Here is a 4,654-nt window from a genome sequence, read left to right as displayed (position 1 = left end):
CTTGTGCATACCAGGACCCAGGAGTAAGAAGCAGTGACCCCCCCAGGAGACTGAGCCAGACCTACCTGCTAGCGTTGGAGCGTCTCCTGCAGAGGCATAGGTTGGCAGGGGCCCTTGGCGGGGACAGAGTCACTGGAAGCAGCAGTGCTGGGAGATACATCTTGGCATAAGTCCTCTTAGATGTCTCATAAAGCCTGTAGACTCCAAGACTGGGTTGCCTCAGGACAAAGAACTAACAAGGAGGGAGTGCAGTCCCACCCATCAGCAGACAATAGGACTAAAGATTTACTGAGCATAGCCCTGCCCACCAGAGCATGACCCAGCTTTCCCTACAGCCAGTCCCTCACATCAGGAAGCTTGCAAAAGCCTCTTATCTTCATCCACCAGAGGGCAGACAGAAGAAGCAAGAATACAACCTTGCAGCCTCTGGAAGGAATACCACAATCACAGAAAGCTAACCAAAATATTATTTGTAGAGTTTTCAACAGGGCCATTCTGACTGGTGTGGGGTGATATTAAAACCTCATTGTAGCTTTTTTTGCACAATTATTCCTCTAGTAATTAGCAATGTTAAGCATTTTTCATGTTCCCGTTTACCCTATATGTCTTTCTGTTTCTAATTTCATTGGTTTCTGCTCCTATCTTTACATTTTCCTTCTGGCTATTTTGGATATATTTGTTCTTGCTTTTCTAAATTCTTAAGGTGAAACCTTGTTGATTTGAAACCTTCCTTCTTTTCTAGTATTAGCATTTAAAATATAAATTTCTCTTTAAGCATTTCTTTAGCTGTTTCCTAAAATTTTTGAGGTACTGTGATTTTTTTCATTTAGTTCAAAGTATGCTAATTTCTGGGGCTTCCCTGGTAGTTCAGCTGGTAAAGAATCCACCTGCAATGAGGGGGACCTGGGTTCAATCGCTGGGTCAGGAAGTTTCACGGGAGAAGGGATATAGGCTACCCACCCCAGTGTTCTTGGGCTTCCCTGTGGTTCAGTTGGCAAAGAATCTGCCCACAAAGTGGGAGACCTGGGTTCAATCCCTGGTTTGGGAAGATCCTCTGAAGAAGGGATAGGCTACTCACTCCAGTATTCTGGCCTGGAGAATTCCATGGACTGTATAGTCCATAGAATTGCAAAGAGTCAGACATGACTGAACGACTTTCACTTTTTTTCACGCTAATTTTCTGTATGATTTATGCCTCTACTCATGGGTTATTTAGAGTGTGTTGTTTAATTCTCAAATATTTGGGGGTTTTCCAGAGATCTTCCTGTTACTAATTTCTGCTTTTATTCCCTAGAGTCAGAAAATTTATTTCGTATGATTCTCATTCTCTTGAACTTTTTGACACTTGCTTTATGGCCGAGAATTTAGTCCATTTTGATGAATTCCATGTGTACTTGAAAAAGAATGCATACTCCACTGTTGTTGGAGATAATATTCTAGTTGGTCAAGCTCGTCAACTATTTCTGCTTTCAGTTTTATCAGGCTTTTCCCAATGTAGTTTGAAGCTCTGTTATTAGATGCACAAGCGTTTACAATTGTTTTCTCTTGATAAATTCCTTCCTTTATTGTATATTGTCCCTCTTTATTCCTAGTAATGATCTTTGTTCTGAAATCTTACTTAGTCTGATATGACTGGTCACCCCAGCTTTCTTTTGAGTGGTGCTTACATGGCATATCTTTATTTTTTATTTTTACTTTTAACCTATCTTCATATTTATATTGAAAGTGAACCCACTGTATGTAGCAAATAGCTTGGACTTCGCTTTTATATTTGATGTAGCAGTCTATACTTTGTAATTGGAATGTTTATATAATTAAAGGTTATGGTGGAAAGAAAAAATGAAACTCACACTGTCCTGTCCAATTCTTTGTGATCCTATGGACTGTAGCCTGTCCAGCTTCTCTTTTCATGGAATTCTCCAGGCAAGAGTACTGGAGTGGGTTGCCTTTTCCTTCTCCAGGATATCTTCCTGACCCAGGGATTGAACCAGGTAAAGAACTCAGATTCTTTACTAACTGAGTTACTAGGGAAACCCATTAGGGTTAGGGTAATGTAATTATCAACATGGTATACTTGAATGTTTTTTAAAGAGCAAATCTTATGAGCTCTCATCACTATGAAAAAGTTTTGCATTTCTATATGAGATAAATGTTGACTAAACATGAAGTGATAATCATTTCACAATATATGTAAGTCAAGTCATGATGCTGAACATCTTAAATTTATACAGTCCTGTAGGTTGAATATATCTCAAAAAAGTGCGGGGAGGAGGAGAAAAATTTTCTCTTTATCACTGTTTTTCAACGATTTGGTTGGGGTGTATCTTGGTGTTGTTTCTCTGTTTATTCTTCTTGAGGTTTGTTGAGATTTTAAAAATCTGATATTTATACATTTTGCTAAGTAGCTTCAGCCATATCTGACTCTTTGCGACCCTACAGACTGTAGCCCACCAGGCTCTTCTGTTCATGGGATTCTTCAGGCAAGAATATTGGAGTGAGTTGCTATTTCCTTCTCCAATTTATACATTTTATGAAATTTCAAATATGCTAGCCATTATTTCTTAAAATAATTTTTTGCTCCCTCATCTCCCTTATACTCTCCTCTCTTCAAATTTTACATATGCTGAAACATTTTTTTTCTTACTCCTCAGATCACTGCTACCCTCCTCATTTCTTAAGTACTTTTCACTCTGTAATTAGATTTAATAATCTCTGTGGTTTTGTCTTCAAGCTTTCTTTTGGCTAACCAGCCACTAATCCCATCCAGTGTATCTGTGCAATTTTTTCAAATATTATATTTTTTATTCTAGAACTTCCAGTGGATCTTTTTCTATATATCTTCCATTACTTTCTTGTTTTCTATTACTTCCTTATACATATGAAGCAGATTTTGGTGGCTATTTTAAAATCTTTGTCTATTAATTCCATCAAAGTTTTCCTTTCTATATATGCCTCCATAGAGTTTTCTCCTGCTCATCTGCAATATTTTCCCTCTTGTTTGTATGCCTTGTAGATTTTTACTAGATATCAGATATTTTTAATTTTACATTATTGGGCTCAGTTTGGACTTTGTTCTGGCATGCCAATAATTTACTGGAAACAAGTGTGATTTTTTTCAAAGCTTGCTTTTAAGTTTTGTCAGAGTGGATTCAAGTTAACCTCTTGTCTGTGAGAAGGTGCTGAGCAGGAGAAAAGAATTAAGTCCAAGGACAGAGTAAATGGAGAAAAATAGGACTCAAGAGTCAAGGAGAGCGCACAGAGGAATAAGATAGATCAAGGGCTAAAGACCTAAGACCAGCACAGCAGAGGGACTGCATTCCTGCAAAAGCCACCACGGTGGGGTGGGAGGAAGTTTGTGCTTATATGTAAAACTGAGTTCTGGGCTTAGATAATCATCAGCAGGTTTGTCACTTACACTCAGAAGTTGAGTGTGGTGTGGACATACTCTTGGTGTAAATCTATCATCCTTGTCTCCACCTGCTCAAAGGAAGAGTTGTGTCTGCTCCATGTATTAATCAAAATTCTTGCCACACAATTACAAAATGACATCTCTGATCCCTCCTGTTATCCTATTCTAAATGAATCTAAATTATAGTGCCACTAGTGGGAAGAAAAAAGATTTATTTACAGAGTTATATAAGACAGTGGGAAGGGCAGGGTGGCAAGGTGCCCTGAGACCCTGTTCACATACAGGCTGTCCCTACCCCCTCTGTTTGCAGGGAGAGAAGTAGGGAGACCCCTTTCCCAGCTGTGGTTCCATGTTCTGGATCATGAAACAATCCTCTCTGCTTTCCACTAACAAACTTTATGTCCTCACTTGCTCAGTATCTGTGGCACCCCACTCCAGTACTCTTGCCTGGAAAATCCCATGGATGGAGGAGCCTGGTGGGCTGCAGTCCATGGGGTTGCAAAAAGTCAGACACAACTGAGCGACTTCACTTTCACTTTTCACTTTCATGCATTGGAGAAGGAAATGGCAACCCACTCCAATACTCTTGCCTGGAGAATCCCAGGGACAGGGGAGCCTGGTGGGCTGCCGTCTATGGGGTCACACAGAGTCCGACACGACTGAAGTGACTTAGCAGCAGCAGCAGCAGCAGCAGCATCTCATACCCTTCACGTGAGGCAGACTTCCTCCTTCCTTCATTCACTCAGTTGTGTCCTACCCTTTCAATTCCTTGCACTGTAGCCCACCAGACTCCTCTGTCCATGGAATTCTCCAGGCAAGAATACTGAACTGCGTAGCCATTCTCTTCTCCAGGGGATCTTCCCAATCCAGGGATCGAACCCAGGTCTCCTGCATTGCAGGAGGATTCTTTATCATTTGAGCCACCAGGGAAGCCCTCTTTCTTCTTGAAGACCACATTAGAATGTCAATCCATGCAAAGGAATATTAATTTTATCAATTCAGTACAACTCAATACAACAGCCCAGGAGAGGCGAGGGGAGTGGCAGTTAAAATGAAGAAGAAAAATCAAACAGTGCCAAAGAATGGCATGTCTCAACCATCCTAACCCAGCACTTCAGATGCCCTAATGGTCAAATTAAGAAATAAGGGGTCATCTGGCCCCTGATGGGGGGAAACCAAACTCAAGAACATTCTATAAATTACACAAAGGACAAATTCAGGAAATAAAGAACTGGAGACTTGGAG

Source organism: Ovis aries, chromosome 2 (assembly GCF_016772045.2).
Source record: "Ovis aries strain OAR_USU_Benz2616 breed Rambouillet chromosome 2, ARS-UI_Ramb_v3.0, whole genome shotgun sequence".
Taxonomy (NCBI): Eukaryota; Metazoa; Chordata; class Mammalia; order Artiodactyla; family Bovidae; genus Ovis; species Ovis aries.
This window is presented reverse-complemented; position numbering follows the sequence as displayed.